Source organism: Henckelia pumila, chromosome 1 (assembly GCF_033568475.1).
Source record: "Henckelia pumila isolate YLH828 chromosome 1, ASM3356847v2, whole genome shotgun sequence".
In the NCBI taxonomy this organism is placed as follows: domain Eukaryota; kingdom Viridiplantae; phylum Streptophyta; class Magnoliopsida; order Lamiales; family Gesneriaceae; genus Henckelia; species Henckelia pumila.
Genome location: NC_133120.1, coordinates 147,510,714 through 147,535,859, shown reverse-complemented (window position 1 = coordinate 147,535,859; position 25,146 = coordinate 147,510,714). Strand labels below are relative to the sequence as shown.

The window sequence follows — 25,146 nt, the reverse complement described above, 5'->3', positions numbered from 1 at the left end:
TTTACCACTACTCAAAATTAGCCCCTCAAAATTCCTATGTTTGAAAATTCAAGAATTTGAAATAAATAATTTAATTTCACTTTCCGGGTTTTAAAATGCTAACTTTTTGGAAAGTTCTAAAATAAATTCATAAATGCCTCAAAGACGATTTTGGTCACCCGGAAAATCTTTAAAAAAATAGAAACTTGATTTATTTTTATCAACTCCTCACAAATATTAACTCTTGAAAAATCTAAGAATTTACCATCAAAATCCACCATCACCTCATGCCGGGACCGGAAGTCACTGAACTCAAGCATCTTAAGAATAATTAACTTAAATATTTGAGCAACATAAACTTTAAAGGAATTTAAAGCAATTAAATCTCATAAATTAAAATTATAAATATTAGAACGAACTTAGGCTTGTAATCTAGATTATGAAATTCTTGACGCTAAAATTCTTCATAACTCAAGAATTTTTTAAAAACCAATACTTAAATATTTTGATGTCACAATGATATAATAGACATTTAAATAATAATGAGAGCGATTAAAATAATTTAAATAAATTATCTGAACATTTAAAAGTCAATTAAATAAATACACGAGCAAAAATAAAAATCTTTAAAACAAATTAAACAATCAAAAGCCCTTAAATAAATAAGTTAGACATTTAAAATCATTTAAATAACTATTCAATAAACTTAAGTCATTTTAAATTAATAAGCGGACAATTAAAATCATTTGAATAAGCAAGCTTACACCTTTAAAATCATTAAAACAAATAAGTTGTATAATAAAATTATTTAAATAAATAAACTAAACCATCAAAAGCATTAATTAAATAGTTGGTACAATAAAATCATTTAGATAAATAAATAAACATTTTAATAACACATAAATCAAATAAAGAATTTAAATCAATGAAACATAAAAATAATAATCATAATATTTATTTAATTTAATGAATGTGATTTAGTAGATTGGATTTTAGGTACTACACATCTGTCATCTCTGGTCTAAACCTGACAACCTTCTGAAAACAATCCACTGTTTCCCTGTACATGATTAGTGCATCGATTCCAATAATGCAATCAAAATCAAATAAACCAAATACTATACAGTCAAGTTCAATCATATTCCCTTCAAATTGTAGCTCACACCCTCTAATCAATTTCACAGATATGATTCCTCTACCCCAAGGGCGAAGAAATGGCAACTATAGAAGGCAAAGGCTTAGAGGGCAAAGAATGCAACTCAACAAATTTCTCAGCTATAAATGTATGTGATGCACCTGTATTTATCAATACATAAGCAGGATAACCAAAAATAAAACAATTATCTGCTATCACATCATCTTGTGCATCCTGAGCTTGATCCTCGGTGAGTGCATAAACCCTCTCTTGTTGCCTAGGAGGTTGGTCCACATTTTGGCTACCTCCCTGTCTGTTCTGATCTGGCCTGTTCTGAGGCTGAAAGGAATGCACTGTAGGGGCTTGCCTGTTAGGATAAGGTGCAGGCCTTCATGAACTTCCACCTTGTGACATCTCAGAACCACGCTTAGGACACACCTTAGCAAAGTGTCTCATCTGATGGCACAAATTACAACTTCCTGAAACTCCTTTACAGTTATTATTGGAATTTATTCCTCCACATTTGTTACAAAAAAAACCTAAAAATCCTAAACTCTGAACCAAACCAGACTGTCTCGGTCCACTGAAATTTGATGAGCTACTTCCTTGCCTTTTAAATTGCTTGCCTTTTGGTCGGAAGTGATCTCTTCTGCCACTGCTGCTACCACCTCCCTCAAATCTGTTCTATTGCTAAAAATGTGTCTCATGATGTGGCTATATTGGTGGCTGAGGCACAAACTGAGTTCCTCTATGTCTTATCAAACCACCCTCTGATCCCTTAGCTCTGTTAGGGCTTCGAAAAAATTACTCGATCATCCAGTGTTAACCAAGGTAAAGATCTCAGGGTTAAGGCCATTAATGAACTGATCGGTCTTGGCTTCCTCAACAATAGCTACATGGGGTGAAAACCTCAACAAACTCGAGAATTTAGCAACGTAGTCCTAGATATTCAAGTTACCTTGCCTCAGGTTGGCAAAATAAGCTCCACTGTATTTTTTTTATGATGTAGGGAAGAAACGCTGATAGAACTCAATCTTAAATACAGCCCAGCTAATAACAGTACCTCGATTCTCCAAAGATTTCTTGGTCATGATCCATCAAATTTTAGCGACATCAAGAAGTTGATGTACAATCAATCTGATCTGCAATCATCAAAGTAATCCAAAGACTCAAATAACTGTTCATTATCTTCAATCAAACTCTCACATTCAATGGAATTTTCTGTCCCTTTCAAAGTCGGTGGCTTAAAAGATTGAAATCTTTTCAACAACACCTCCATCGGTGTAGGAGCGACATCCATAGGCTCAATGGCGGCACCGCCTAGCTCAGTCTGAGGTATTTCATCAGTCAAAGGCCTATTTCTGGCTCTACGATGAGGCATCTATGATATAGAGGAGATCATATAAATAAAATCAAGTAATCATAATCATCATCTCAATTTCAATCATCCTTTGCTCATCAAGCTCAAGAGTGCTAAAATTCTTATCAAGAATCTCTCTGATTCTCTTTTCAATTATTACATATTTTACAAGTAATTCAAATAAGCACGTATGCATATAATCCTAAAAAAGTAAATCATGGTCGCATGGAATTCATTTAATCAAGCAATGAAATCAATCTCATGCGAAAAATAAAATCAAGAGGACTCGATCTACCCCGCTCACAAAATTCTAACTCGATCCAACAATCTTATCGCTCTGATACCACATAATGTGGATGCCCCGGGTTCTATCTACAACATGAAAAGCAACCAACCGGAATAATAATAAAAAAATTTATATAGACGGGCTGACCTAGCAGTGCACCCGCCCACCTCGGGCGATGCGGCCGCGCTGCTGTTGCAGAGGTGTAGCGCGGTCGCGCCGCCCGAGAGGCGTGGGTGCGCTGCTCTGGCTGCCTCTCTTTTTTTTTTCGATTCAAACATCAAAAACCGTAACATCGCGCTTCTCGATAAATTGTAAGATCTTACAATCAAAAGGATTTAAAAATACCTTAAAACGAGACAAATATACATAAATGTTCGACTAATACAATGTTCGACATATATTCCAAAATAAGTTAAACGACTTGAATGCTTAACCCGAGCTCCACTTCCACTCTCAATCCCATCGCCTTCAAGGTCCTTTAAAGCTAGACCCTGAACCACCTGTTGCAATGCATACACATAAGACAAAGCAACAGCCGAAAAACCGATGAGAATATCATTATGAACGATAGAAGCAAATAAGAATTTAAGCATTTCAATAAAAATAATCTAAGTACATGAAAATATCAAATGGATAATGCTCAAATGAAATGCATGCACAAGAATCTGTGGGCGATCAAAATCTTTGATTCAGTATGAATCTCGGCTATAGGGATCCCAAGGGAAAAAAACACAACAACACCACCTACTCTCCCAATCGGGGAGGGTGTTGGGCTTCTCAACCCCGGACTTTGGAGCAACTGTATAGAGTATTCTAGCCATAGGAGCTGCTCTGCATCCTATGCCACTCAAATATAGACCCAAAAGTCCGCTGCAACAAAGGAAATTTTGCCATCAAATCTCAAAAGAGTCTGGCTCAATATGAATAAGATGATGCAATTCAAATATATCTAAAACTCTGATCAATTTGATCATTTCATCTCATATATCAAATCTTCGATTCATATAAATATCATAAATGCAAATGTCGATAATCATCGAGCTATAATCAAAGAACATAACTCATGATATTCAATCAATCTCATGAATCGAATAAATTAAACACATAACATATAAGCAAGTAAATGTTTGATTTTAAGGGCTCGAGAAATCTAAAACCATCTCAAGGATTCAAACCCATTCTTTCATTATCTGCTTATACCTTTGATCTTTTAAACTCTGAAGAATCTCAAATCCCTGAAAGTAATAACTCAATCAAACTCAACAATTCCATTCGATCAAAATTCGGCATTTCAAAACAATAACCAAACCAACCTCTCCCGAATTCCTCAACAATCAAATTCTTGCAAACTTCAACTGAATCAACTCCAATCAAATCTAAAATGGATAATAAAATAACAAAATCATTTCTCAAATTCTCTTGGCTCAACAATAAATCAACAACTCTTTCAAAAATCAAATCGGAGGCATAACGGCTAAAAATCGGATATCCCCAAAATCTCAATCATAAAAATCAACTCAAAGTCAACTCCAAAACAACACAAAATCATCACCAGATTTTCAAGATAATCTTCCCCAAAAATCTATAATTTTTGAAAAATGCGTCCAAAAATCAAAACATGCTCAAACATAGTATTTTCTCAAACCGTCTTAGATATACCATCTCTATAAGCTCAAGAACAAATCTATACATTCAAATCTCAAATCTAACATAACCCAAAATTTGGAACTCGATAGAATCTTACCAAATGTACATATAATGAAGCACTCGACGCTGGGATTCCAAATATGTGGTTATCTTTAAAATCTAACGTATGATCGAATGAAGCCGGATTTGAGATCCAAGAACTCAAAAATGGCGTCTTTTTTCTTTCCCTGATCTTCTCGGCTCTCTCTCTTGTTGATGGGCTGAAAAATGAGCTACAATGCATAAAATATCTCTCCTTTGATTGGCTAAGAGAATAGTTAAGTTCATTTTGCAATTTAGCCCTAGGTAAAACTTAAAAATTTCAATTCGGCCCCTAAATTTCTGAAACTCAAAATTTAAATCCAAAATTTCATAAATCTTCAAATTAAACATTTTTGGATCATTACAGAGAGCATTAGGAAAATAAATAAGAGAAGAGGTGCAAGCAATGATTGAAAATAATCAACCTCTTTTGGTGCCAATTAGATACCACTTCCGGCCAGTAGTCCATGCTCATTATTCTGGCATAGCTAGAGGAACTATCAATGCAAATAAATTTGAGCTGAAACTTACACTGATCAATATGGTTCAGCAGAACCAATTCAATGGAAGTTCTACTACCGATCCTCATCTGCATCTGAGGACATTTTTGGAGATCACTGATACGGTAAAAATGAATGGTGTTTCTGAGGATATTATTAGATTGCGCTTGTTTCCATTTTCTCTCAAGGATCTAGCAAGGTGTTGGCTTCAATCACTACCGTTGAGGAGAATTACTACATGGGAGGACACGATAGTGAAATTTTTTGAAAAATATTTTCCACCTGCCAAGTCCACCCAATTGAAGAATGAAATCGGCACATTTAGGCAACATGATTCTGAACAGCTGTACGAGGCCTAGAAGCGTTACAAGGATTTTCTCAGGCGATGCCCAAATCATAAATTTACATATTGGGAGCATAATGAATTATTCTATAGTGGACTGAATGATCCAACAAGGATGTCTGTGGATTCTGCGGTTGGAGGTACAATATTTGCAAAGGATCCTGCTCATGCATATGAGATGCTGGAGAAAATGACTATCAACAGCTTTCAGTGGTCGAATGAACGAGTTGACATCCAAAAATCAGCAGGAGTTTATGCATTGTATCCTCTTACATCTTTATCTGCTCAAGTCTTGGCTTTGACTACATAGATAGCGGCTATGAGCACTAGAAATTTCAAAGGTAAGACTATTAATATTTTAGAGGCACTGATAAGTGTCTTTTGTGTGTATTATTTTGTGTTATTTTTAGATTTATTTGGCATGCATTCATATGGTTTCATGTGTGTTTGTACATGTTTTAATTATAATTTATTTCATGCATGTGCATGTCACTCTCTAGGTTTTATTTGAAGGAAATATTGAAGAAATCAAGAATTTGGAGCAAGAGTAGAGCCGCAAGAATGAATTAAGGAGCAGCAATGGTCAAAATTTATTAGATCAAATCTGATCTCCATCGTTCAAAATGAATTCAAGATGTTTTGAAGCTGCTGTCCAAATTTTGGCTCGATCCGACGGCTAGAACTCTAGATATGAATTTTTTAAAATTGCTGCGCGCTGGACAGAAAGTTTCTCTCTCGGGCGGGAATTTTCTACCGCTCGAGCGAGATTTGTGCTGCGGGGAAAAAAATATGGGGCAGAAAGTTTCTCGCTCGAGAGGAAATTTTCTACCGCTCGAGCGAGATATCGCGCAGATCAGAAAATCATAATTTTCGGCAATTAAAAATCTTATTTTGCGGGCTTTATTTTATGGGCTTTCAAAGCCATATAAACGGGGACTTAACAGCAGATGAAAGAGGAGAGATCGCACGCATAGATCGAGGCGGCAAGGGCGGAGATTGAAGATTTAAATAACGCTCCATTATAATTTCTTTTCTTTTTATTCTTTTTTTATTTTTGAATTAATATTTGCAATTATTGAGTAGTTTCTTTCAACCAAGATGACGAGATTGGGCCGAAAACTTTTATGTCGAACATGTGGATGTTGATTTGGGATTTTTGGATTTTTATCTAGATTATTTATTTTTGGATTTATATTTTGTTCTTGTGAATAATCTGATCAATTATTTACTTGCATGTTAATCGATTCTGAGTGAAAATGTGAGTAATTGATTTTGATCGCTCCATTAATCAACACAAGGTTAAATTGACTAGAAATAGTATTCGATTTCATTGTGCGGCATTAGGTGAAAACTGGATTCTCACAATTCCGAATGCATTTGAATTATATTTGAATTATGAAAGATTAATCCGTCAATATTTGAATAGGTTTAATTATTATAGAAATAGACTGTTAAATAAATTAGGAAAATTCGCCGTGATTGAAGATTAAATCTGGATCTTAGATTTTGCCACTTTTTTGCATAATTTGTTCGATACATGCATGTGTCTTGGTTGTCTCAATTTAATTAAATTTATTTTTCTTCTATTTTAAATTCTTATTATTTTTAATAATTTAATTTTTATTTAATTCTTAGCACTCATATTTATTATTCTGTCTAGATTAAACTAGATAATTAAATCTTGAAAATTGACTACAGTTTCTATGGGATCGATACTTGGACTCACATCCATATACTATTACTTGACTTAGTGCACTTGCTAGTAGACATCGAATTAAGCGGTCAAGTTTTTGGCGCCATTGTCGGGGACTGTTTAGTTAATATTAGGATAGATTATTTGCTTGATACTAGACATTTTATTATTGTTATTTATTTATTTTTTATTATTTATTTTGTTGTTTTTTTTACTTGTGAGGTGCTTGTAGATGGATCATCGACGTGCGTTCACAAGGTTTGACCAACAATACTCTGAGCCATTCTGTAAGGCCCTGAAAATATGAATATTAATTATGGAATTAGAGATTTAAATTTAGTATTTGGAAAATATTCAATTTGGAATTTATGGAAATTAGAGATTTAATTTTCGAGGCGAAAATATTTAATTTTAGAATTTACGGGTTTTGAAAATTAAATTCGGGATTCTTAAATTAAAAGAATAAATATTCTAATTAAATATTTGTGGGATTTAAGATTCAAATTCCATGTTCCGAGAATTAAAGGATTTAATTGGAAGAAGGAACTCGAGCAGGGACTGAACTGCAAATATCGAAGTTTTAGGGGCTAAACTGTAAAAATGGGATTTGACTTGTCAACAAGAGATTTATATTACACTTTGCATGTGTATATCTTCCCTTCAGCAGTAGCAAGACCGAGAGAGATGAATGAAGGTTCTAAGGACAATTTGCAAATAACCAAGCTCTCAGAGACCAAAGTGCAATTTCCATATTGCAAGTGGATGACACATGTAAGCTAAATGAATATAAACGTGTAACTCCATCAGATTTCAAAAAAAGAAGTCGAGATTCAGCCAAGGAAGAAGAAGAGAAGTCGATTCTTCCATTTCCAAAATTTGTAGAATTTAATCCGGCCGGTAGAATTTCAAATTGATCGTATATTTGCGATCACGGCTTCGAGTGCTACACTTTGACGTAAGTTTGGCTAAATTCTACCGTGTTTGAATTTTAAGATGTTGTTAGAATTAAGATTTGATTGTATAAACGTGTTCTAGTATATACGACGATAGCATATCTAAGTCAAATCGTGAAAAGATCGTCGTTCGGGCTTGTTTATCAATTTTTGAATATTTTTTGAATTTCTTGAAATTTTATGCTGCTGAATTCGTGTATGGCTGATGGGAATTGGTATGAATATGTGTTTAGATGATTGAGAAGATGATGTTAATGCTTTTAGAATTTTCAATTCCGGTCCGTTGTGCCGTCGGTAGAAGATTTTGAATTGATATGAAATTCTGAAATTATTGGGATGCTATTTTTGAATTATGGCTTATATATTGAGGTTGATATTAGATTTAGATCAATTTTAGATGATGTGTAAGCCTTTGGATTTATCAAATTTGAATCGTTGCGCCGTCGGTTTAAATTCCGGTCAATCGATCAAGAATTGTAGTGGCTGCTTGATGAATTGTAATGATGTTTAGAAGCTGATGTTGAGTTTTAAACAATGTAATTCAGATTTAAGTTGGAAAGTATCGAAGTCGAGTCGATGAGTCCGGAATTGATTTGAAATGAGCTTCAAGTTGGACATAACTAAAGAAGAATGAACAAGAAGTGAAGTGAGCAGAATTTTGAGAAGCTTGTTGTTGTTGTTTAGAAGTTACAAGAGTTTTGAGAAGTAAAGATCAAGATCAAGGTATGATTCGACATTAATTCGACAGGTAGAATAACTCGGAATATTGTGGTTTTTGAGTTTATTAAATCACATACATGCATGATTAGGTGTTTTACTTAATCTTATATGATTCTATGAATTACATGACTTAGTTGATTGAGTTAATTGATATATGAGTTGTTTGCTTTCAACATGATTTCTTGTTGAGATATATGATGGATAATTTATTTGAGATTTTTGGTTTAGATTATTTTGAAGTGTTGAGTTGTGGTAGATTGATTATAGAGTTGAGAGTAAACCCTTTGAGCCACAATTCTTTCGAAATCTTGAAAACAGAATCGAAAAGAAAATATTGGACGTGGTGAACTTATATGCGAGAGGCTAGGGATCTGACTTGATTTATTTTGCCACGATTCTCAATATAGTGTTCACAGTCCAGGGAATATCAGATTTTACCACCCCAAGCGGGAGCGTAGGTGGGAGGCTTGATTTTTTTATGGCCTGATTATATTCCCGGGATCCCAATGATATGAATTTTTAAATTATCGATTCTGTAAGACTTGAATCCTTTAACCTTCAACCGTATTCGAGTCTTTATGATATTGAATGTGTTTATTTGAAAGACATCCGGCAGGTAAGGTATAAGGAAATTGTTGATTGTAATAGTAAATTACTTGATTGAGTTATTTCTATTTGATTTATATAGATGTCTTTCATACTGAGATTTATTCTCACCGGAGTTATCCGGCTGTTGTTTTGCTTGTATGTGTGCATTGCATCAGGTTGAAGAGTAGCGAGTCAGACTTGACATGGAACCGAGAGATTGAGAGATTAGAGTGGAGACTCAGGTTAAGAATAGAAGTTGCTGTCAAATTGATGTTTTGAGCTACCTGGAGTTTGTATATATGTTGTCAAACCTTGTATAAGTTAGTTGTTGGATGTTTAGTTTCAATACTTGTATGCAACTTATGAGTTTGATGTATTGCATTGTAGAAACTTGTACAAGTTAAGGTTTGAGTTTGTATGCATGTTATACCTTGTAGCTTGCCTTTAGATCATTCTAGTATGGAATTGAGATGCCTAGAATGTTTCAAGCTCTTTATATCTTGCATAGGACAGCAACAGCAGATTCTGGATTTCTGCACAAAACCTTCTCTCTCGATCGGTGGACTTTAACCGATCGAGCGAGGCCATGTGAATTGCGGGCAGAAAGTTTTTGAATTTGTGCTCGCTCGATCGGTGAACTTTTACCGATCGAGCAAGGCCTTTTTTTAAAAAAAAAAAATTTTTTATTGCTTTTGCTTTCAAGTTTAATTTGTTTGCTTGTAACTTATTAGTTTAATTATCAGTGTAATTCTGATTGAATGTCGATAATTGAGATTAGCACCCGAGGTCTTCACAACAGGTGGTATCAGGGCGTAAATTCTTGGAATAAGATAGAAGTTGAGCGGGGTAGATCGAGTCGCATGCATTTTTTTTTAGTATGGCTTGATTGATGCTTTACTGAAATTGATAAAATGTATGTGAGTGTGATTTACTTCTTGGAAAAAAAATTTATTTGAGTACATGCTTAAATATTTATGTGCTTACTTGATTATGTGAATTCACATGAATTTTGAATTCCTTGTAGGCATGTTTCTTTGAATAGCATGAAGAGTTGTAAGCATGAGTAATATGACAAATCATGAGATTATATGTATTTTTAATGATTTGAATAGTATACTCTCCGTGTTGCTTATGAATTTTATTTTCATGTAAGTCAGGTTATTTGGGTGATGTAAGCACCCCAGATTGAACCGAACAGTACTCCGCAAGTGAAGTAAGTACCTCCGATTGAACAGATCAGTATTGTAGTAACCTATCACAATCGATGGATGCTACACTCACACCGATGGAGGTGCTATTTGAACGATTTCAGACTTATAATCCGCCAATTCTGAAAGGTACCGAAGATACTAATGTTTGTGAAGGTTGGTTAGAAGAGCTTGATCAATTGTTTGAATCTTTAGAATACTCTGATGAACGAAGAATCAAGCTTGTTGTATACCAACTGCAAGATTTAGCAAGAAGCTGGTGGTGTGCGACGAAGCAATGTCTGGAAAACAGAGGTATAGTAATTTCTTGGCAGGTATTTAAGACTGAATTTTGTCAACAATTTCTTCCGAGATCTTATAGAGAAGATAGAGCAGGAGAATTTTTTAACTTGCAACAAGGAAATATGACGATCGATGAGTATGTTGCTAAATTCTCCAACTTGCTCCGATTTGTTCCTCACGTAATTCGGGATGAAGAAGTCCAAATGAATTTGTTTATCAATGGACTGAATCCGGAAATTTATGCTTGGATAGATGTTGGGCGACCAAATAGATTGGTTGATGCTATTGACAGGGCTAAAAGAGCTGAAGACGGTTTTATGAGACAGAAAGAAAGTTCAATCGTGCCTCAGCATTTCGAACAACCGCACTTTCAGTCACCATTGTCATCACAGAGCAGATATGAGGCAGGAGGTAGTGTTAGTGGAAGTGAAAAGCGGTTACAGCATTTGAGGCAACAGTTCAAGAAGTCTGGAAGTATCTCTTCTAGCTCTAGAAGACTGAAGCAACTTCGTATGAGTCAGAAAGCAGAATATGCCGGCGAATACTGTACTCATTGTGGAGGAAAACATGCTAGCAATGAATGCCGAGGAACTTTAGGAAAATATCATCGTTGCTATCAAGTGGGACATTTTTCGAGAGTGTGTCCTAATCCTTGGGGAACGAGGAGAAACTTGAATGAAGATCCAACTCTGAGACAACAAGCATCTACAGATACTTTGGTTCAATATGCACCAGATGATGACACTACAGGTATAATTGAGCTTTGAGTAATTTGCCTGTATATTGATGAAACTGGGTGCATTGCATACAGATATAGTTGCATAATCTATTATGTTACTTTAACGGTATGTTGAACCTTTATCTGAAATAGTTATTATGAACTAATCGTGATGAACGGCTAAGAAATAAGATATCAGTACTTGTATCAGAAAAGCTGAATTAGAGTTTGATAGAAATCAGATTGAAAGGAAGTTGATTGTGTTACTTGAAATATTGTGAGAATTATCAAATTCAGGTTCCGCTTATTTTGGGTATTGAATAAGTCTTGAATCAATCATGATTATTTGGGAACAATTTAGAAATTTGATAAGATAAGTAAGAAAATCAGTTACAGTTGAGTCTTCTTTTTGATTTTGCTGAATCTAGTATATCATGGAATCATGACTCTTGAATTTCTTGATATCGATTATGAGTTTTTGTATTCGACCTCGATTGATTTTGATTGACTCTTATTCCTTGTTAGAGTCTGATTTGATTCACTCGCTTAAAGTCGAGACGCAAGTGAGTTGTTTTGACTTTACAAATTTTGTCGTTCAGAATATGTGTTCTTTGGATGACCTCTACTTGAGTGAGTTTCTTTGATTATGAATTTCAAGAGTCTTTAATCATTTGATATATAAATTCAGTATATTTTAGTGATTTTGGCTCGTAACTGATAGAAATTTAGAGTCAGAGTATCAGTAAGAATTTTGAATTGATTGTATGATTTTGCCATAACTGGATATTAAGGCTTGATCGACTGATTAAAGACTTTGTTTGTACTTGAGTTCTAGACAAGATACTCAGATAATCAGGATTGTTGCAATCCAAACTACGTTAGATTTGTTTGGAGAGTTAAAGCAACATTGAGTTTAAATCAAGCGATTAGAATTTAGAAACAAGAATGGATGTTGAAATGAATATTCATTTGAGTGTGTCAGGTAATCTAGATATGAGATATCACATCCTGGAAAAGGCACACTACAACAGATTAAATATCCATTCAGCTGTTTGAAAAATGTATGAATTACTCGAAATTTAGTATTGATGAAAGAAAATGGAAACAGATACGACCGAATTGAAGTCTCAATATCTGAATTTCCTGTAAAAGAAGCAGAAAAGAGGAGACTGAATGGGCTATGAAACGGTTTTATGATTTTTGAGTTGAAGTAAGATCGAATTTTCGAAATAATTTTAGTTGAAACTACTCGAGTTGTCAAGAGTTTGCGAATGGAATGAAGATAAGTTCCGATCGATTTAAGAATATACTGTATTAGATGGAATACAGATATGATTAGATAGTTGTTAAGAAGGTATTGATGTTATAAGATTACAAGAATCATTGAAATCTATTGTCGAGATAGAGACTTTAGAGTTATTTTGAGAGAGTGTGGCATCGATTTTCAGAGATTCCGAGTGTTTGATTGGAGGTGATTGCACTATACCATCCTGTGATTGATGGATTGTCTGAGGCGACTATCCAAATTTTGTTTTTGAAATGCTCAGAATTATAGTATCTGATTCGGTATTATCTGATTTATTTTTGCCACTTGATGATTATGATTCTTGTAACAGCTAACTAATGGATATAGAGATAGAGTTTTGATTATGAGATGATAACAGAATCAGGAATTTCTTTATTTTGAGAGAGTATTTCCGAAATATCAGCGATCAAACCGGATATGGTTTGTGAAAAAATTGAAAATGTAAAGATTGATTTGAACAGAATAAGAACAGTGCAGACTGGTTAGAGTTGAAAATTGAATGACAGATATAAATTTTGAAGTTTGAACAGAATGATCAGCGAGAACTGTTCTGTTTGAAGCACCATTTGATTCAGAAAGAGAGAGTTCAGAAACGATCTAGAGGTTTGTGAATAAATAAGACTTGTTTCTGGTGTATACGCTGAAGAACATCAATTAAACTCTTGTCTATGAATTCCAATTAGATGAAACAGAACCTGATAGGGTTGTGAAATAATTGGAATGATCAATACAGATTTTGATCAGGAGTAAGAGCAGCTTAGAAGTGAGTTAACTCAGTGACTACGGAAGAATGAAATTGATATGATTGAATAAGTGATCAGAAAGGAAAAGACGAGAAGAGATATCAGAACAAATATCTGAATTCACAGAATAGAAGTAAGAATTACTTCAGGAATCTTTTCAGTTTATGAGATTTTTTGGTAAGATAGAATGCGATTTCGAGGACGAAATCATTCCTTAGAGGGGAGGAATTGTAAGGCTCTGAAAATATGAATATTATAGAGATATATGATGAATAATTTATTTGAGATTGTTGGTTTAGATTATTTTGAAGTGTTAAGTTGTGGTAGGTTGATTATAGAGTTGAGAGTAAACCCTTTGAGCCACAATTCTTTCGAAACCTTGAAAACAGAATAGAAAAGAAAATATTGGACGTGGTGAACTTATATGCGAGAGGCTAGGGATCTGACTTGATTTATTTTGCCACGATTCTCAATATAGTGTTCACAGTCCAGGGAATATCAGATTTTACCACCCCGAGCGAGAGCGTAGGTAAGAGGCTTGATTTTCTTATGGCCTGATTATATTCCCGGGATCCCAACGATATGAATTTTTAAATTATCGATTCTATAAGACTTGAATCCTTTAACCTTCAATCGTATTCGAGTCCTTATGATATTGAATGAGTTTATTTGAAAGACATCCGGCAGGTAAGGTATAAGGAAATTGTTTATTGTAATAGTAAATTACTTGATTGAGTTATTTCTATTTGATTTATATAGATGTCTTTCATACTGAGATTTATTCTCACCGGAGTTATCCGGCTGTTGTTTTGCTTGTATGTGTGCATTGCATCAGGTTGAAGAGTAGCGAGTCGGACTTGACATGGAAGCGAGAGATTGAGATATTAGAGTGGAGACTCGGGTTAAGAATAGAAGTTGCTGTCAAATTGATGTTTTGAGCTACCTGGAGTTTGTATATATGTTGTCAAACCTTGTATAAGTTAGTTGTTGGAAGTTTAGTTTCAATACTTGTATGCAACTTATGAGTTTGATGTATTGCATTGTAGAAACTTGTACAAGTTAAGGTTTGAGTTTGTATGCAGGTTATACCTTGTAGCTTGCCTTTAGATCATTCTAGTATGGAATTGAGATGCCTAGAATGTTTCAAGCTCTTTATATCTTGCATAGGACAGCAACAGCAGATTCTGGATTTCTGCACAAAACCTTCTCGCTCGATCGGTTGACTTTAACCGATCGAGCGAGGCCATGTGAATTGCGGGCAGAAAGTTTCTGAATTTGTGCTCGCTCGATCGGTGAACTTTTACCGATCGAGCGAGGCCTTTTTAAAAAAAAAATAATTTTTTTTATTGCTTTTGCTTTCAAGTTTAATTTGTTTTCTTGTAAGTTATTAGTTTAATTATCAGTGTAATTCTGATTGAATGTCAATAATTGAGATTAGCACCCGAGGTCTTCACACATTCTATGTTGCTTGGGGGAGATTCAATGATTTGGCAAATAATTGTCGATATCATGATTTTTCAAACTACAATCTAGTACAAATTTTTTATGGTGGTTTTGATGAGACAACAAAACGTTGGGTGGATTATGGAGCTTTGTCATCTGTAAGTCACTTGTTCAGCAGAGATTACGATAGTTCGATGCACTTGTTAAATGATATGGCAGATTTCGACTACCATTGGCATTGTGATCCTTCACTGCAGGGTTGGAGTCACAAATATCCTCTAAAATTCAACTCCACAAATTTTGAGAACCAACCACCTGAGCATCAAGAAGAGTTTATAGGGCGTTTTTAGGATCATGTGGCTCAGTTGGAGAACATTGTGCGACAACCGACAACAGACATAGATAAATAGGTTTTTAGAAAGCCGCATCAACTCTTTAAGTTTCTTGGATGAGCATATTGAGTGTTTTAAAGAACCACTTTCTGAGATCTGTCATGAGAATGAATTAATTGCGCCAGATCATGAGGAAATATTTTTTGAGGAATCTTCATGCGAAGAAGAGCCAAATGTGACAGTGGAGGAGGAATAAATATACAAGGCGAAGGATTTGACATCGTTTGTGGTCTTTACATGTACACCATTAGAAGATCCTTTCTTTTCATTGACGCCAACTCCACAGTATTCCATCCTCTATGAGCTTCAGCAAAGATTCGGAGTCTCCTTCCTAAAGAAAAATTTCATAACTAGTATTGTTGAACCGACGAGCTTTCCATGTTTATATCACGCCAAGCTTGAGGGCGTAGGAAATCAAGAGCCATACATAGAGTCGTATGATTCTTACTATGGGCGGCAACCGCTCTTTGATGGATGCTACTGGAAAGTCAGGCAATAGACTATAAACTTAGCGCTGACTGGGAGGCAACCCAGTGTTCTCTTTTCTTTAATTTTTATTGTTATTTTTTTTATTAATTTTTTCTAATCCAACGCCTTAACCGTCGCCTTTATATGTGCAGTATGTTGCCCCGCTATGAGAAGTTGATGTTCGTGCTCCACAGTCGGAGGAGGATGTGGAATCTAAAACCAGGAGAGTGTTAATTTTGTTTTCATTGTGTTTTTTGTTCGTCTTGAATTTGTTTGGTTATTTTTGCATATTGTTCATTGTTTCTAAAGCATTGAGGGAAATGCTTTGGATAAGTATGGGGGGATAGTCTAGTTTTTAATTCATTGTGTGTTTTGTTTGTGTTGGATATGTTAATGTTTAAGTTTGTGTGAATTTGGTTAGTTTTTGTGTTAGTTGTATGTGCATTGAGTAGGATAATGAATGGGAGCCAATGATGTTATGAAGTTAGAAAAATGAAATTTTTTGTGAAAATGTTGCTCTTCATTCGACATGAGAAACCGTAGTTTGGACCGTGAACATTTTTAGTACTCATGTTAAAACAGTGAATTGTGGCGAAAGATTTGATGAAGTTTGTGTCTCTTTGACCATTGCACAGCACTAGGTGTTTAGTGATCTTAATTGTATCATGTGAATTCTATTGATCCTCTACAAATTGCACTTATGATCTTGGGCGCACAAAACTTTTTGAAAAATTTAAAATTGATACGATTGTTTGAAAAATTAAACTCCATTCGGGTTTCGGGCAAGGGATTGAAATCCTAATTGCCTAGTCTAAAACTAATTTTGCGGATTCAATGGGGTTGATGCTCCGTCCGAGCTATAGACGAGGGGATTGAAATCCAAATCCAATCACAGTTATAGCTAAGTTTGCAGGTAATTATTGGGGCTTTAAAAAGCTGGGTTCAAAATCCGGCGGTGCGTAAAAATAATCTCAAAGAAGGTGTGTTTTGTTAGAGGCAATTGGAAGGAATTGGCGCATACGAGTGACTCTTGCACTGATGTGTTATTAGGTAGCTAAGCAGTCTTAAAACAGATTCTTTCTAAGTTTCATGTAGCTGGAATAACATTGCACACACACACGTTCACGCTAAATCGAAGGTGTATTATGAACGGTTGAGAGCATTCATGTTTTTTAGTTGACAATAGAACTTCTCTGAGGCTGACACATGCCATGAACCGTTCCTACTTTTTTTTTGTGTTTTGTGTTTGTTTGTCATATGTCTTGCTCGAGGGCGAGCAAGGTTTAAGTATGGGGAAATTTATTAGTGTCTTTTGTGTGCATTATTTTGTGTTATTTTTAGATTTATTTGGCATGCATTCATATGGTTTCATGTGTTTTTACATGTTTTATTTATAATTTATTTCATGCATGTTCATTTCACTCTCCGGGTTTTATTTGAAGGAAATATTGAAGAAATCAAGAATTTGGAGCAAGAGTAGAGCCGCAAGAATGAATTACGGAGCAACAATGGTCAAAAATTCATCAAATCTAATATCAACCGTTCAAAAATGAACTTCAAGATATTTTGAAGCCGCTTTCCAAATTTCGGCTCGATCCGACGACTAGAACTCTAGATATGAATTTTTAAAATCGCTGCGCATTGGACAAAAAGTTGCTTGCTCGAGCGGGAATTTTCTACCGCTCGAGCAAGATTTGTGCTGCGGGAAAAAAATATGTGGTAGAAAATTCTCGCTCGAGCGGGAATTTTCTACCACTCGAGCGAGATATCGCGCAGATCAAAAAATCAAAATTTTCGGCAATTAAAAGTCTTATTTTGCGGGCTTTATTTTATGGGATTTCAAAGCCATATAAAAGGGTACTTAACAGCAGATGAAAGAGGAGAGATCGCACGCACAGATCGAGGCGGCTAGGGCGGAGATTGAAGATTTGAAGAACACTCCATTCTAGTTTCTTTTCATCTTCTTTTTTTTCTTTTTATTTTGAATTAATATTTTCAATTATTGAGTAGTTCCTTTCAACTAAGACGGCGAGATTGGGCCGAAAAATTTTATGTCAAATATGTGGATGTTGATTTTGGATTTTTGGATTTTTATCTAGATTATTGATTTTTGGATTATTATTTTGTTTTTGTGAATAATCTGATCAATTATTTACTTGCATGTTAATCGATTCCGAGTGGAAAGGTGAGTAATTGATTTTGATCGCTCCATTAATCAACACAAGGTTAAATTGACTAAAAATAGTATTCGATTTTATTGTGCGGTATTAGGTAAAAACTGGATTCTCACAATTCCGAATGCATTTGAATTTGATTTGAATTATGAAAGATTAATCTGTCAATATTTTAATAGATTTAGCTATTTTAGAAATAGATTGTTAAATAAATTAGGAGAATTCGCCGTGATTTAAGATTAAATTTGGATCTTATATTTTGCCATGTGTTTGCATAATTTGTTCGGTACATGTTTGTGTCTTGGTTGTCTCAATTTAATTGAATTTATTTTTCTTATTTTTTAAATTATTATTATTTTTAATAATTGATTTTTTATTTAATTCTTAGCACTCATGTTTATTATTCTGTCTAGATTAAAATAAATAATTAAATCTTCAGAATTGACTACAGTCTCTGTGGGATCGATACTTGGACTCACATACATATACTATTACTTGACCTAGTGCACTTGCAAGTAAACACCGAATTAAGCGGTCAAGTTTTCACAATCCTGATGAGGCCCAATACATTAACTCCAGAGGCTATGGAGGATATCTAGGTAACCATTTTCCAAACTCTTATCATCTTGATTTGCGTAACAATGAAAATTTTTTTTATGATAATAACAGGAATGTATTGAATCCCTCTCTGGGATTTAATACAAATAAGGGAGAAGGGAAGCCATCTCTGGAGGATGTGGTTAGTACTTTTGTTGCGGAGTCTGGAAAATGAATGACGATGACGGAATTTTGTCTTGATAGTTTGGAGATGCATATGAGTAATATGGGTGACACGATGAAATCTTTGGATACACAGATTGGGCAGCTGACAAATGCACTGAAAGATCAAAACAAATGTCAGTTCCCGATTAATACTGAGGTAAATCCATTAGAACATTGTAAAGAAATATCATTGAGAAGTGGAAAAGAAGCTGGAGTCAATGAGCCGAATCTAAAGTTGAGAAGGAGAAGAAAGTTGAAGAAGCTGAAGTTAGTGAGAGTAAGCCTATGAAGTTGAAGAGTAAGCCTGAAGAGAAGTCTATGTTTAAGCCGAAGCTTCCTTATCCACAGAGATTCAAGAAGAAAACAATGGATGATCAGTTTGCCAAGTTTCTTGATATTTTTAAGAAAATTTACATAAATATTCCATTCGCCATTGATTTGTTGCAAATGCCAAATTATGCAAAATTCTTGAAAGAGGTAATGTCTAGTAAGCGAAAGTTGGAGGAGTTTTAGATAGTGAATTTGACTGAGTAGTGCAGTGCTTTACTGCAAAATAAGATACCACATAAACTAAAAGATCCAGAGAGTTTTACAATTCCTTGCACTATTGGTTTTTCTAATTTTAATAAAGCACTTTTTGATTTAGGAGCTAGCATTAATTTGATGTTTTTCTCTGTTTTCAGGAGCTTAGGACTTGGCAAAGTGAAGCCTAATAAAATCGCATTGCATTTAGCCGATAGATCTATCACATATCCGCATGGAATTATCCATGATATTTTTATTTTTCCTGTGGATTTTGTGTTGCTAGATACGGAGGAGGATGCAAATATGCCGTTGATCTTGGGAGATCATTCTTGGCTACTGCTGAAGCCAAGATTTGATGTCAAAAAAGTTAAGCTGGCAATGGGTGTTGACTGTGAAAAGGTGTTTTTTAAGGTGTTAAAGAAGGCTGAAAATTCTTCCACTGAGAAGGTGTACATGATTGAACAATCAAAGAAGATGGAAAGCTGTAGCGAATTCTAGTGCAGTAAAATTGTCAAGGGAGAAGGAACCGAAGGTACTAAAGAAAAAAAAGAAAAAAACAAAATCTAAGTTCAAGAGGGTTATTGAGTATGTTTGGAGGGTAAAAGAGAAAGTCAAAACCTCCAACAAAGTGGCAACGGGCTAGAAGTGGCATATAGTCGGGCTATGGACTATAAACTAATCACTTCTTGTGAGGAAACCCAAGCTAGTATTTTTTTTATTTGATTTTTTTTATTTTAGGTGTTTTTCTTTTATTATATTTTTTTCATGAGGAAATTAGACGTCAATAATAATTTTGAGTACTGACGCTCGGTGCTCAAGGTATGTGTTGCTTATTTTTATTTATTACTGTACATTGAGGACAATGCACATATTTAAGTTTGGGGAGGTGGTGTGTGAAAAAGTGTGAAAAAAGTTTTATTTTTTAAAGTTGAGTTGGTATATGTTTGAGTTTATTAATGATTGGTGAGACAAAGACGTGATGAAACGACCCTCACTACTAGACTATAATTAAAATAAAGGAAAATTACGGATTTTTAAAAATTTTGCCATGACCTATTTGTAAAACAAACAAGCCAACAAGATTCAGTCAGCAATTCAAATAAGGAAAGAAATACTGACATAAAAACTCAAGTGCGCTAATCATAAACATGCAATCCTAGTAACCACCTCCCGGTTACAGCATAAAGTAAACTAAGGCATTTAAAAGTTCGCAATAATCATAAACATGCATAAGTGTAGACATACTACAAATTCATAAACTGTAGCACAGGGAATGCACATCCTGGCTATAAATACTGAAAGTACTCAAATAACTCTTCATTATTACATAACAGAGTAATGTGCGGAAAAACTTAAACATAAAGAAGCAACGGTCACTGGGCCTTGCACCACCGATGGCCTCATCCCAGTAGATCATGCCCCTCCATCTCAACAACAGTCTCCTCACCTGCAAACATTCAAGCATAGTGAGTCTAAAGACTCAACAAGTATAAACAGTGTAATAACAAGGGTTTAAAATACGTGATGCGATACTTCAAACTATGATACATAGTATACTTTGAACTTTAACTGTAAATATGCATGAAAATACAAGAGTAATATAGCATGCAATGATGAACTCACGCTATGATAGACTTTCAACTTTCATAACATAAACTTTCATAACATTAAACTTAACCTCATGCATAACTGATTGACTGACATAAACGTAAGACGAGTCAACTGAAACTTTGAAACTTTAACTTTAACTTTTCTTTTCTTTTACTTTTTCCTCTAGAAATCAGATCCTTGATTTTTGACCCTCTGTTTCGATCATGATCATGGCTGCAGTGCACTATGCCGGCAAGACGACGAGATTTCTCCCGACGAACTTAACCCCTCTGTGGCAAGGAGACCGAGATAACTCCCGATCCCTCATTGCCCCTCTGTGGCAAGGAGACCGGGATTACTCCCGATCCCACATTGCCCTCTGTGGCAAGGATAAACAAGATGTCTCTTGCTCCCTACCCAACCTCTATAACCTCTTGGTGAGTAGACCGAGGCATCCCCTGGCCTAGAAACACCCCTCTTTGTCACAAACAAATCACTTCATTCAAAAACATTTACTTCCTTTTTTATTCATTCATTAAGACTCGACTCACACCTCTTTATAGCATGCAAAACAAGAAAGCTTCATTTCACTTTATGAAACTCAAGAACATGTCATATGCACACGAATAGGCAACCTTTAAGACATGAGACTCAACTCAAAAATGTGAGTGTAAGGTAGATGAGTGGCTGCCCCTAAGTCAAAAGAAACAAATCACTCAACAATTTCCCTCAAACTTGACGTAGCCCGAGCAAGATAACCGTAAGACCCTAAACTTTGTCATGCCTTAACCAAAACCCGTTCCGCTTGAACCGACACTTAACAAACACTTCAAATTACCCCTAGGAATAGGTGGTAACATCAAATGATCAAACGAGCTAATTGACAAGTCAAGAAAATTGGACAGCCCCTTTTTACAAAGAAAAATCCGCACCTACACCTCCAACTTAAAAGACTCATAACTTGGTCCAAACTTATCCGAAATAAGCCCATTTTATACCGACACGACCACAACATCATGAACTTTACTATGGTACAGCCCTAACCCTGCCCAAACCTTAGCCAAGACCTGCCCTGCCCCGTGAACAGTACTGCCATGCACACTCAACAATACCCAACTTACCTCTAACTCAAAAATTCAACCCCATAACCCTCTTTCCTCAACTTTTCTCCATACCAAACAACAATACACCTCAAATAACATCTCTTAGGACTTATCCCAAGCACTAGGGAAACACTCAACCACACTCCCGCTCCACAATTTCGAAATCATCAAGATCAAGCACCAAGCGTGTCTTGATCCTTGTTCAATCAATGTAACCAATTGCCAAACAACATAATGCATTAATCATACATTCAAAACAGCCCAAATATCATGAAAATTTCGAAATATATATAGGGCATACTTCTGAAAATTTCAAAAATCATATATGCAATCAAAACACTCCATTCTTTCCATCATAATTCAAAATGCAACTCCTTAAAACATATAGCACTTCCAAATTTCAAAACCACCCCAAGAACCCTACTGAAAACTGTCAAAATTTCAAACCCTATATGCATACATTAACAAGCATTTCGAAAATATTTAAGGGAATAAGAACAAGAGCATAAATAGCTTGAATGAGAGCCCAAGAAAAGTCTACACTTGCCTTCAACCTTGACTACCCAAGAATTCGAAAATAAAAAGGAAAGGAGAGCTGAAACTTCAAGCTAACACCAAGCTAAGCTTCTTGTGGAGTTCTTTCGGCGGTGGTCGGCGGCGGCGGCGGCGGCGGCTAGGAGGCGAGGGAGAGGAGCCGGCCGAAGTGAAATCTCAAGGGGAAGGGGGGTGGCGGCTCTTGAGTCAAAAAGGGGCTAGGGTTTTGACTTAGGTTGTAAATGTGTTTTTTAGAGGGAAATAAATGAGAGTGTATTGTGTGTAGTGTTTTAAAGTTGCTTTTGTACTTGTAAAAGTGCTACTAGCACTATTACAACTCTTTACCTCAAAACTTTTGCACCTTTAAAACTTCTAAGTTTAAAATTTCAACTCTCAATATTTTAATTGAAATTACACTAGCCCGGATTTAATAAAATCCTATTTTATGAAAAGTTTAGGAAATAATCCAAGAAAATGATAAAATTGCTTTTTGACCCCTTAAAAGTTCAAAATTCACATTTTTGGCCAAAATCCCCTTTTTCCTCTAACTTAAAATCTTAAAATCGAAAGTCTTGAAAATATACCACCGAAGCCCACCATCGTCGCCTGCCGGGATAGAAACTCACTAACTAAACAATTCAAGGCATTTAATTCAAATAAGTCAAGCAATGCTATCTTTAACTGAAACTTAAACAATTAACTTCAAGAAATTAAAAATATAAATACTGAAAATAATTTTTAGGCATGATATTCAAATTTTAAAAGTTCTTGGTGTTACAATTCCTCCCTCCCTAATAAGGAATTTCGTCCTCGAAATTAAAACTCACCAAAAAGTTGTGGATAGCGATCTCTGAAATCTGCTTCTGCTTCCCAAGTGGCCTCTTCATCCGAATGGTTCTGCCATCTCACCTTGATCATTGGAATTGACTTGTTACGGAGTCTTCTCTCCTGTCTATCCAAAATCCGGATGGGCGTCTCCTCATAGGACAAGTGAGGAGATAGCTGAAGCGGTTCCGAACTGAGCACATGGGATGGGTTCGAGATGTACTTCCTCAACATCGACACATGGAAGACACTATGGATCTTATCAAGGTTAGGCGGCAGGGCCACTCTATAAGCCAGTTCCCCCACCCTATCCAAAATCTCGAAGGGTCCTATAAACCTTGGTGCCAACTTTCCTTTCTTCCCAAACCTCAAAACTCCCTTCAGCGGAGCTACACGGATGAATACATGATCACCCACCGAGAACTCCAAGTCTCTCCTCCGGTGATCAGCATAACTCTTCTGCCTACTCTGGGCAGTCCTCATCCTATCACGGATCTTAGCCACTACCTCGGTGGTCAACTGAACAATCTCCGGACCAAATTTTGATCTCTCACCTATCTCATCCCACAACACTGGAGATCTACACTTCCTCCCATAAAGTGCCTCGTAGGGAGCCATGCCAATAGTGGACTGAAAACTGTTATTATACGCGAATTCCACTAGTGGTAGTCTCGACTCCCAACTACCTTGAAAATCAATAGCACATGCCCTCAAAAGATCCTCCAAAATCTGAATCACCCTCTCTGACTGGCCATCAGTCTGCGGGGGGAAGGCGGTGCTAAAAAGTAGCTTCGTACCCAAAGCGGAATGAAGACTCTTCCAAAAAGACGAAGTAAACCGTGGATCTCTATCAGACACTATGGAGACTGGAATACCATGTAGTCTGAATATCTCCCGGATATACAACTCCGCGAATTGAGTCATCGTGAAAGTCATATTCACCGGTAAAAAGTGAGCCGACTTAGTGAGACGGTCTACAATAACCCAAATAGCATTTGAACCTCTCACTGTCTTCGGCAATCCCACAACAAAGTCCATGGTGATATTCTACCATTTCCACTCAGGAATAGGGAGAGGCTTAAGCAATCCGGCCGGTCTCTGATGCTCCGCCTTGACCTGCTGGCATGTCAGGCATTCTGACACGAATCGGGCAATGTCACTTTTCATGTCTGGCCACCAATAAAGCTGCTGAAGATCCCGATACATCTTCATACTACCAGAGTGGATTGAGTACGGCGATGTATGTGCCTCTGCCATGATAGTAACTCGCAGAGAATCACCTGCGGGAACCCAAAATCTACCTCTGTACCTCACAATCACATCTACCACAGCATACAAACCGCTGCCTTTCTCTTTGTCCCTCTGTCTCCACTTCCTGATTTGCTCATCAACTGACTGCGCTGCACGGATACGGTCAAAAAGTGTAGTCTGCACACTTAGGGAAGACAATCGGGGAGCTCTACCACTTGCATAAAACTCAAGACCATACCTCTGAATCTCAACCTGCAACGGTCTAGACACTGACAAGGAGGTAATCACTGCAGTCTTCCTGCTCAAAGCATCTGCAACCACATTAGCTTTTCCAGGGTGGTAGCTAATATTGCAGTCATAGTCCTTCACCAACTCTAACCACCTACGCTGCCTCATATTCAACTCCTTCTGGGTGAAGAAGTACTTGAGGCTTTTGTGGTCTGTGAAGATCTGACTCTTCTCTCCGTAAAGATAGTGTCTCCAAATCTTAAGAGCAAACACTACCGCTGCCAACTCTAAGTCATGAGTAGGGTAGTT

The 25,146-nt window shown here is 36.0% G+C and overlaps 1 non-coding gene across 1 annotated transcript; it reads right to left on the bottom strand.

Annotated features, from left to right (window-relative positions):
- Window positions 1-5,285: 5,285 nt before the first annotated feature.
- Window positions 5,286-5,391, bottom strand: LOC140876520 (small nucleolar RNA R71). The gene has a single exon (XR_012148827.1). It is a non-coding gene; the product is annotated as a small nucleolar RNA R71 (small nucleolar RNA).
- Window positions 5,392-25,146: the final 19,755 nt, after the last annotated feature.